Raw genomic sequence first — 11,931 nt, 5'->3', positions numbered from 1 at the left:
GCTGCCCCTCAGAGCCCACCACTGCTTGGGGCACAATTCTTAACCCTGCGGAGAGGTACAGTAAGTAGCCACGGTCTAGTCAAGACGAGAGTAAGAGTTCAGGTAAACACAATGTACAGAAATACTTGTTTGGAAAAATGCCGCATGTGCCGCAGGACAACGTACGTGATACGGTACAAGTCATTCTGGATTGCTAAATGCACCAAATACAGGGTTTCCAGGGAAATCTGCAAAATGCATAGTTCGCTTTTCAACCTTCTCAAAAGAAGTGTACCTACTACCACTCTGCCTTTTCTTCCTGCTGACCTGTCCCTGACCCATTCGTTGGTGAGTGCACGGGCTCAGGTGTCTGTGGAGCTGGGAGGTGAGCCTCAGTGCCCTTCTCCCTGGGGAGGATCCCTGGGCCATGCATTTTTGTCACTCGCCCCTCCAAGGATCAGGACGTAGCACAGAAACTGCTGGAACATATGGGCAGTCTGCGTTTTTGGATGTGGCATCAGGCACTAAAATGACCTTTGGGATCGCTTCACCCTGGTTTTTTGGTTGTTGTTTGTTTGTTTTAAAGATTTTATTTATTTATTTGACAGAAATCACAAGCAGGCAGAGGCAGGCAGAGGCCGGGTGGGGGGGAAGCAGGCTCCCCGCCGAGCAGAGAGCCCGATGCGGGACTCGATCCCAGGACCCGGGGATCATGACCCGAGCCGAAGGCAGAGGCTTTAACCCACTGAGCCACTAGGCGCCCCTCCCTTCACCCTGTTAACAGCCTTCTCAGCCGTTACTGCCCACCTCTGACTGGTCAGCAACATTCCATGCTTATTTTGGACCTTTTCATTTTTATTTAGAAGTCTACATCTTATGCATTTTCATCCTTCTCTTATTTTTCCTTACTGCTACCAAGAATTTGACACTTAGTTCTCAAATTTTCTGTAAGTTAGAAAGTACCCAGAGTTTTATTTCCGTGTACTATGTATGATCTGACATTGTCCAATAAAAAAGGAATGACTAGAACACCTATTCGTGGGTGAAGGGAGATCAATAACTGCCGTAAGGATCTACGACAAAGCAGTGGCCAGAGGACATGCGCTGGCAGTTCCCAGTAAAGGGAAGTCCAATGAGGAGAGCCTGGAAAAGGCTGAAGTGTGCCCCTTTCAGACAAGAACATTCCACCTCCTGATCTATTAGTAAAGGTTACCCAGCAACACACAGAGCTACGAAGGTGCTTTCGGGTGTCGCTGGTAGTACAGTCCAGCCCAGCTGCGTCAAGTACGGGACATGTGAGGAGCCATCGCTTCTCTGGAGAAAGACACCTGTGCAGCAAGACCCAGACCGAGGTGCCAGGCAGACCAGAGATGGCCCTGAGGGAGGCATGAGCACTCCCAGAGGACAGGCCCACGAGGGTCCTTTGCAGGAGACGGGCTTACTCTAGGGCCGAAGAAGATTGTGGGATGGGGGTGGGAGTAGTGCTGCCCCGCCTGGGTGAGTTTGGGGAACACATGGTTTCATGCATCAAAGTCCCTGAGCTGAGAAAGCAGGTGAGGCATAGGGGCCCCAAGACTGTCCTCCCCTCTGACACCAGTCACAAATTTGGGGATCCCAAGTTCAGTAATCTGCTGCTAGGACTCCTCGAACTTGCTTGAAACCTGATAGACACCTGGTTACAGTGTATTACAGGGATACCACAGATGAAATCAGACAAGGGATTGCATGGGGGCAGAATCCAGGAAAAGTAAAAAACGGGGGCCTTCTGTAGAGTCAAGGACGGCATTACTGCCCTGCCTCTGACATGTGACATGTGCACAGAGTACTGCCAACAAGGGAAGCCTCAGAGTTCTTGGGGTTTGGTGACACGGACACAGATGGCCACCCTCATAACTGACCCAGTCTCCAGCCTCTCCACAGGCTCAGTAGATCCCACACGGCCAAAAGCCCCTGCCCTGCTGTTCCCGCAGAGCTCCCGGCTCCAGCTGAGTAAACAAAGACTGTCAGCAGGACATTCCGGCTGCCCAGAACCTGGGACAAAGGCCATCCCTCCCCTGGAGTCAGGATAATCCTTTTCGCACAAGTGGAGAAGAGTGTGTCTCTTCTCTTGGCCCACCTCCAACTGCTCCATGAGCTTGGTGCAATCACCTTCCTCAGCCTCAGCTTCCGATCTACAGATGAGAATATCACCATTGACATCCCAGAGCTGCTGGGAAAATGAAGTGAAACGTACAGGAAGACCAGCCCAGCATTCACCGTGTGGTCTGTGTGCTGGAAGTTAGTACAACTCTGAACAGGTGCAGCTGTCATGGGAGGCAGGAGCCATACAGAGAACAACAGGCCAGGGCAGCTGCTCACTCACCACAAGGAGATAGAAATGTTCCCCAGCCCCAAGGGATCTTGAAGAAGCTCAGCCCATGGTCACACAACCCATGCAGGCAACAGGCTAGGCAGGGCAGAGTTGGCCCTGAGCAAGGACCCACTCCCTCCTCATCGTGAAAGCCCACACAGCTCCTCCAGCAGGGACTCTAGGACAGCCTAGAGGACACCAACCCCAGGGGGCATGTGAAGACTGGCCCAGCCCCTAAGGACAGGAGTGGGACAGCCCTTATGGAGAGATCCAGCTCTGGGACGCTCTGGCTCGGATTGGATGCTCTGCCTGGGTCCCTCTGCTTCAGGGGTGTGTACTGTGCAGCCACAAAGATGTGGGCATGGGTACCACACACTGAGCACGACCTTACCTGGCCTTACCATGAGGTTTGGGGTAAGCTGTGTCATATTTTACCCAGAGGTGCTGACTCAAGGTGCTGACTCAAGGCTGCCCTAACAGGCCTCAGCTGTCTGATCCTCTGACACCAGTAGTTCATCTCCTGACTGGTTACTGCCCACAACTATTAACAATTCCTAACAGTCTCCTGTGGGCTGAGATGACATGGCTCCCAAAGGCCCTCTGTCACCACAGGCTGACAGCTCAGCTGAGGCGGCAAGAGGACAGCAGCAAGGAGTTAACCCACCAGACACCCGGACTGTCCAGTTGAGAACCCCAATCCTTAGATGGGCTTGACACTTGTCCCCTGGTAAAATGTGTCACCAATGGATGGTGCCAGCCCTCTTTAGCCGAAACCAAACAGCCAAGAAAACTTGTAAAACCATGTTCTCTAGTTTTGCACCATGAAAACCACCAGCGTATTTTTTCCCAGTTATTTCCATTACATATGCTTCTTCAGACTGCACTGCCCACCACACCTCCCTGCCCCTTAGCCCTCTCACCTGGGGCTTTAGGGCTCTTTTCAAGGCCACAATCCCTTGGGAGTGCCACTGGCTGTAGGGACACCCATGCCAATAGAAGGAAGGGACCCCCAGAGCAGCAGTCCCTAACAGCCCAACGAGAAAGTATCAGGGCCATTAGCAGTGAGTGATAAGGCTGAGCATATGAAAGATGGCGCCCATTAAAACCAACACAGAGAAATGCAAGTTTCCCGAGTAACCAGTCGAATGCAATACCAGCCAGAGTCATGCCCCTTTAATTAGCAAGCAGAGGTGAAAATTACAAGACTCAGTACAGGGAGGTTGTGCGGGACTCAGACTGTGCTCCACTCAACTTTGCATCCTGACATGGAAGGTGAATGTTTCCAATGATTCATTGCTGGTGACATCATCTCTTGGGTACAATACTGGGTACAACCACTCTGGAAAGCATTTACATCAATGTCCTTTAAAAACTTTTTCCTGTTCCTGGGGGACCTGGATGGCTCAGTTGGTTAAGCGTCGGTCTTCAGCTCAGGTCATGATCCCGGGCCCTGGGATCGAGCCCCATGTTGAGCTCCCTGCTCAGTGGGAAGACTGCTTCTCCCTCTCCCTCTGCTTATGCTCTGTCTCTTTCAAATGAATAAAACCTTTTTTTTTTAAGATTTCTATTTATTTATTTATTTAACAGAGAGAGACCAAGCAGGGAGAGAGAGAGAGAGAGAGAGGAGGAAGCAGGCTCCCCGCCGAGCAGAGAGCCCAATGCGGGACTCGATCCCAGGACCCTGAGATCATGACCTGAGCCAAAGGCAGAGGCTTAACCCACTGAGCCACCCAGGCGCCCCTGAATAAAACCTTTTTTAAAAAAATTATCCTGGTCCTAAGAATATATTCTAAAGACATCATTTAAAAAGAATAAGACACCAGGGCACCTGGGTGACTCAGTGGGTTAAAACCTCTGCCTTCGGCTCAGGTCATGATCCCAGGGTCCTGGGATCAAGTCCCGCATCTGGCTCTCTGCTCGGCAGGGAGCCTGCTGCCTCCTTTCTCTCTCTCTCTCTCTCTCTCTCTCTGCCTGCCTCTCTGCCTACTTGTGATCTGTCAAAATAAATAAATAAATACTTTTTAAAAATATATAAATAAATAAAAAGAATAAGACCTGAAATTTAGTCACTGTAACATATGTCCATTTTATAGGCTTAGATAGAATTGTGTTGCTGTCACAAAGGCAGTTGTCATGGAGTAATGTCATGCAGGAACCCATCCCTCCAGCCAAACAGCTACTTGGCCAGGAGGAGCTGTCTGAGGGAACTATTTGGGAACTGTAACTAGTCAAACACTTACTTGCAGCTTCCAGGAGTGAGTTTGATGAAGAAGGTAGTAAATTTCAGCAAACTTCCATGTCTAGCTCCACCCCTACATGCCCATCCCCTACCCCATGGCATGCAGCATGTGGACAGCAGCCTACATTCCTGGCATTGCTGCAGCCAGGTCGCATACAGGCCTTGTCCTCTATGTATCAGGCTTGCCTGTTTTGACAGTTCATTGCCACTTTTGATCACTGTGATGCTAGCACAGGTTCATCTGCCATCATTTTAGCTACTGATAGTTTCTGGGGAGGGGCAGAGGATTAAAGAGATACTTGTTTCTTCTCTTTTTGGGAGACACTCAACGAAATCTTCTTCAGGATGCTGGATGACCACACAGTGGAACACAAACTTCAAAGACCACACACATTGAAGAATACAAACTTAGAAAAACCGAAAAAAGTCACAGATGGCTCCAACCATTGACAAGTAAGATTCAGCAATCTCTGAGGAGTAGGAGAATTAGAATTCCAGAATCACCACACATAACACTCAAAACATCTAGTTCTCAACAAAAAATATTACAAAATATACAAAGAAATTGGAAAGTATGGCCCATTAGCAGGGTAAAAATAACTTGATGGAGACCATTCCTGGAGGGGTGCCCGGGTGGCTCAACTGTCTAAAAATCTGACTTTGGCTCAGGTTATGATTTGAGGGTCCTAGGATCCAGCCCGGCATCAGGATCCCTGCTCAGCAAAGAGTCTGCTTCTCCCTCTTCCTCTGCCTGCTGCTCCCCCTGGCTGTGCTCTCTCTGTCTACCAAATAAATGAATAAAATTGAAAGGGAGGAAGGAAGAAGGAAGGAAGGAACGAAGGAAGGAAGGAAGGAAGGAAGGAAGGAAGGGGAGAAGGAAAGGGAAAAGAAACCATTCCTGGAGACACAGGAGTTATTAGTCAAAGTTGTTACATTAATGGCCTTAAATATATTGAATAACCAAAAAGAAGCCACAGACAAAAAACTAAAGGAAATCAAGAAAATGACATATAAACAAAATGAAAATATTAATAAAGAGACAAAACTTATAAAAAAAAAAAAAAAGGGAACCGGGACGCCTGGGTGGCTCAGTTGGTTAAGCAGCTGCCTTCGGCTCAGGTCATGATCCCAGCATCCTGGGATCGAGTCCCACATCGGGCTCCTTGCTTGGCGGGGAGCCTGCTTCTCCCTCTGCCTCTGCCTGCCTGTGCTCTCTCTCTCTCTCTCTCTGACAAATAAATAAATAAATAAAATCTTTAAAAAAAAAAAAAAAAGGGAACCAAACAGAAATTCTGGAGCTGGAAGTACAATAACTAAAATGAAAAACACTCACTATAGCAGCTCAAAGATTTGAACAAGCAGAAGAAAGGATTAATGAACTTGGAGATAGGGCAAGTGAAATTATCCAGTATCTGAAATCTGAAGAGACGTGAATACGCCTGTCCGGGAAACTCACTAAACTCCCAACAGGACGAACAAAGAGAGATTCACAGTGAGATCGTAGTCAAACTGTCAAAACCCAACGACAATAAAAATGAAAGCAGCAGCAGAGAAACAATTCCACATGCACAAAGGGGCCTCAGCGGGACTAGCGGCTGATTTCTTTTCACAAACCATGGAAGCCACGAGGTAGCAGGATGGCGCATTGATAAGTTTGAAAGGAAAAACATTTTCAACCAAGAATTCAATATCCAGCAAAACTACCCTTCAAGAATCAAAGTGAGACCTTTTCATATAAAGAAAAGCTGACAGAGTCCATTATCAGCAGACCTGCTCTACGAAAATGCTGAAAGGAGTCCCCCGAGCTGAAATGAAAGGACGTTATGAAAGTGATTCAAAGCCAAAAATAATTCAAAAATAAAGAACACTAATAAAAGTAACTAAATAGGTAGTATTACTTTACTTTTGTTAGGGTTTGTAATTCTCCCTAAATGATTTAATATTCAAATGCATAAAACAATAATCATAGGTCTGTGTTAGCAGACATAAAACAGATAAAGGTGTGCTCTGTGACAATAGCAGGATATTTATACTATTAAAATTACATCTGTATTGTTCAAATTAGGTTGTTATAAGCTTAAGATGTTAATATAATCCCCACAGTAACCACAAGGAAAATAACTAAAAATATACAGATGTACAGAAAAGAAAGGAATTAGAATGGTATACTACAAAACACACATACACAATTAGAAAAAATAAGCAGTAACAGAGAAATTGAGGAACAACAACAACAAAAAAAGACTTAAGACAGAGGACAGTGTTAGGGTCCGTGATCAAAGGAACGAGACTGATATAAAGTGAAAATCAAACAAAGCTTTATTTCACGCCAAGCATCAAAAATCAAACTGACTGGTAGGGGCCATTTCTTACAAAGAGACGACGACAATGACCCCGACAAGGTCACTCCCAAGAAGGCCGCTCCGGATGAGGCCGCTCTGGACGACAAAGAGGCGATGACAGCAACGATGACAAGGAGGACAACCCCGATGACACAGACTCTGCTCCCCATGACGCAACTCTGACAAGTGGGGGCTGCTCCCCAGAAGAGGCCACCGCTCCAGACGAGGCCGCTCACCCACGAGGCCGCACCCCAGAAGAGGCCGCTCTGGATGAGGCCGCTGGACGACGAGGCCGCTCCCCGGAATGACGCCGCTCCAGCAAGGCCCCTCACCCCGAGCCACGATTCTGGGCGGCGGGGCCACTCAGGGCAGTGAGGCCCCTTGTGGTGGGGCTGCGGCACAGGGCGGCGAGGCTGCTTGCGGCTCGGGGCCCCTCCTCTGTGGTGGCGCCGCTGCCAAGGGCCGTGGTTCAGGTGGCGGGGCTGCTGGCATCGGGGCCGCTGGCAGCTCTTACAGCTCTGACAAGAGCTCTTACAGCTTCTACAGCTCTAACAGCTCTCCTTCTCTCTCCGACGACTCTCCTTCTGCTCCCACCAACTCTCCTTCTTCTTCCTTCTTCTGCCTTCTTCTGCTCCCCACAGCCTCGCAGACCAACCTTTATGGGGGTGGTTGAGCCCCACCCACACACAGGTGGCCAATTGAATCCCAATTCACCCCACTGGATATACGCACGCCCCACTGATTGGACGTCTCCACCCGGCCTGCCCCGCCCCTACATCCGGGGTCCACAAGCAAGTTCCTCTGGGAGGGGCAGGCCCTTACAGACAGAAGTAAATCTTTCATCAGTAATCATATAAAATATAAATGGATTAAGCTATCCTATTAAAGGTAGAGACTGACAGGTTGGATTTTAAATAATCAGGATCCAACTCCATGCAGTATGAGACTCACCTCAGATATAAGGAACAAAGAGACTGAAAGGATGAAAAAATGTTTTTCATGCATAGTAACTACAAGAGAGTTGAAGTGGCTCTAATATTATGACACAAGAGACAAGCTGAAACAAAACAAGGTTAGAGAGAAAGAAGGAAATTATAGATTGATAAAGCTTCAATATAGCAAGAAAATATAAACACATACACACCAACAATAGAGTCCCAAAATAAAGCAAAGATGATAGATTTGAAAGGGGAAGAAAAAGTTCTACGATAAGGATAGGAGGCTTCAATACTCTGCTTGAAATAATAGATAGAGCCAGACAGGAAATCAATAAGGAAAGAGGACCTGAAGGACATTAAAACCAATTAGGCCTAATGGGTATCTATAGAACATTCCGCCCAACAGCAGAACACACACTCTTCTCAAATGCACACGGAGCATTTTCCAGATCATACTATATAGTCTAAAAGCAAGTAATAATGTATTTTATTTTATTCTATTTTATTTTTTAGAGAGAGCAAGCAGGAGGGAAAGGGCAGAGGGAGGGGGAGGGAGAGAATCTCAAGCAGGCTCCATGCCCAGTGTGGAGCCCAGTGTGGGGCTTAATCTCATGACCCTGAGATCATGACCTGAGCCAAAACCAAGAGTCAGACACTTGTGGCACCTGAGTAGCTCAGTCAGTTAAGCATCTGCCTTCAGCTCAAGTCCTGATCCCAGGGTCCTGGGATCGAGCTCCATATCAGACTCCCCGCTCAGTGGGGAGCCTGCCTCTCCCTCTGCCCCTCTCCACTTGTACTCCCTCTCACTCTCAAATAAATAAAATCTTAAAAAATAAAAAATACAAAGGCAGAGACGCTTAGCCAACTGAGCCACTCAGGTGCCCTTGTAATATATTTTAAAAGATTAAAATCATAAATTATCTTTTCCATTCACATAGAATAAAACTAGAAATCAATTACAGAGAAAAACTGGAAAATTAAACCAAGTTCTTAAAAAATAAATGGGCCAAAGAAGAAATTAAAGGGAATGTAGAAAATACTGAATGACAAATGGAAACAAAAACAACATACCAAAGCTTATAGGATGTTGTGAAAGCAGTGCAAAAAAGGAAACCTACATCTTTAAAAGCATACATTAAGGGGCATCTGGGTGGCTCAGTCAGTTAAGCATCTGCCCTTGGATCAGGTCGTGATCCCAGGGTGCTGGGATCAAGCCCCATGTTGGGCTCCCCGCTTGTCGGGAAGCTTGCGTCCCCCTCTCCCTTTGCCTGTTGCTCCCCCTGCTTGTCTTTCTGTCAAATAAATAAATAAAATCTTTAAAAACAAAACAACTTCAGTCTCTTGATAAAAGCACTCCATAAACCAGAAATAAAGGGAAATTTCCTCAGCATAATGAAAATTATATAGAAAAACCTAATGTAATAGATAATGGTAAAGACTGAAGGCTTTAAGATCAGGAAAAAGTAAACGATGCTCATTTTTGCTACGTCTATTCAACAAAGTACTCGAAGTTCTAGCCAGAGCAATTAGGCAAAGAAAATAAGTACAAGGCACCCAAGCTGGAAAAGAAGTAAACTATCTCTGTTCACAGATGACATGATATTCTACTAGGAGACCCTGAAGACTGCACACACCAAAAACAAAACAAAAAACAAAATCTTAGAAACAAATGAATTCAGCAAACTAGCAATATACAAAATCAAGACATAAAAATTAGTTGCATTTCTACACATTGATAATGAACAATCCAGGGCATTGGGTGGCTCAGTGGGTTAAATGTCTGCCTTTGGCTCGGGTCATGATCCCAGCATCCTGGGATTGAGCCCCCCATCGATCGCAGAGCAGGGAGCCGGCTTCTCCCTTTCCTGCTCCCCCTGCTTGTGTTCCCTATCTCGCCATTTCTCTCTGTCAAATAAATAAATAAAATCTTTAAAATAAATAAATAAAATCTTTTTAAAAATTAAAATAAAAAATAATCCAAAAAAAAGAGACTAAGAAAACAATTCCATTCTCAATAGCATTACAATAAATATAATACTTAGGAATAAATTTAATCAAAGAGGCAAAGAACTTGTACACTGAAAACCAGAAATGATCACTATTAAACAACAAAAAAAGAACATGTAAACAAATGAAAATACGTCCCATGCTTTCGGAAGACTTGACAGGATTAATATGACAACACCACCCTAACTGATCTACAGATCCAATGCAATCCCTAACAAAAGCTGTGATTTTGCAGAAATAGAAAAATACCATCTTAAAATTCATATGGAATCCCAGACAGGGAACCCAAATAGCCAAAATAATCTTGAAAAAGAACAAAGTTGGAGGACTCCCTCCCTGATTCCTACACTTCCTATAAAACTACAGTAAATGACAGCATGGTGTTGAATAGAACAGAACCCAGAAAGAAACCCCTATATATATGGTATATATATATATATTATTGCATATATAGATATAGATATCTATCTATATATCAATCTATATATATATATAGATTGATATATAGATAGATAGATATCTATATATGCACCTTTTTACAAAAAGGTGCAAAGACCATTTATGAACTGTTTCCCACCCCCACATACCCCACCATTCATTATGTTGAAAGTCTAACCCAGTGTGCCTGTATTTGGAGATAGGGACTGTTAACAGGTGATAAAGTTTCACTGAGCTCATAGAGGCAGGGCCTCATCTGATAGGGCTGGTGCCCTTGTGCAAGGAAAAGATGTCTGAGATCTTCTCTACCATGTGAGGACACAGTGAGATGGCAACTGTATTTCTGCTAAGAGAACCCTCACTAAGGCTGAATCAGCCTAACCCTTGATCTTGGACTTGGTTTCCATAACTATGAGAGACAGATTTATTCTGATATATTTGTTTTTTATGCCGCCCAGTCTGTATGTTTTTGGCAGCCTGGGCCAATACAGGCATACCTCCTTTTATTGTGCTTTGCTTTACTGTGTCTCTTACAAACTGAAGACGTGTGGTGACCCTATGTTGAGCAAGTCTATTGGCACTATTTTCCCAACAGCACTTACTCACTTTGTGTCTGTCACATTTTGGTAATTCTCTCAATATATCAAACTTTTTCATTATTATATTTGCTAAAGGTCTGTGTGATCAGTGATTATGACTTGTTGAAAGCTTAGACGATGGGTAGCATTTTTTAGAAATAAAATGTTTAGGGGGTGAGAGGGTGGCTCAGTCGATTAATCAGCTGCCTTTGGCTCAGGTCATGATCCCAGGGATCAAGCCCCACTTCGGGCTCCCTGCTCAGCGGGGACCCTGCTTCTCCCTCTGCCCCTCCCCCTGCTTTTGCACTTTCTCTCTCTCAAATAAATAAAATCTTCAAAAAAATGAAGTGTTTACATTAAGGTTTGTACAGTTTTCTTAGACATAATGCTACTGCACACTTAATATACTGTATTGTAAATGTAACTTCTTTATGAACAGAGAATCCAGAAATTAATGACTTGCTTCACTGAGATATCTGCTTATCACAGTGATCTGGAACTGAACACACAGTGTCTCTGAGGTGTGCCTATACTATTCAATGGAGAAAACAGTCTTTTCAAAAAATGTTGTAGGGAAAATTGGATGCAAAAGAAGTTCGACCCTCATAACAATACACAAAAATTAGCTTAAAATGGATCAACGACCAAAACCTAAGACCTAAAGCTATAAAACTCAGGAAAAAACATAGGGACAAATCTTCCTAACCTTAGATTTAGCAATGATCTCTTGGTTATGATGCCCAAAGCAGAGGCAACAAAAGAAAAAATAAACTCAACTTCATAAAAATGAAAAATTTTTGTGCATCAAAGGACATAAACAAGAGAGTAGACAGAATTCACAGAATGAGAGTAAATATCCAAAAATCATATATCTGATAAGGGATTACTATGCAAAATATACAAAGAACTTCTACACCTCAACACTTAAAAAAAAAAAAAAAAAAAAAAAAAGAACCCAATTCAAAAATGGGCCAAAGAATTGGACAGACATTTCTCCAAAGAAGATATACAAATGTCTATAAAAGCCTGAAAAGATGCTCAGCATCATTAGTTATCAGGG

The sequence above is a fragment of the Lontra canadensis genome, unplaced genomic scaffold (assembly GCF_010015895.1).
Source record: "Lontra canadensis isolate GAN:19392208 unplaced genomic scaffold, GSC_riverotter_1.0 scaffold201, whole genome shotgun sequence".
NCBI lineage: Eukaryota > Metazoa > Chordata > Mammalia > Carnivora > Mustelidae > Lontra > Lontra canadensis.
The sequence above is the reverse complement of the archived record's forward strand: the minus strand, read 5'-3'. Positions refer to the sequence as shown.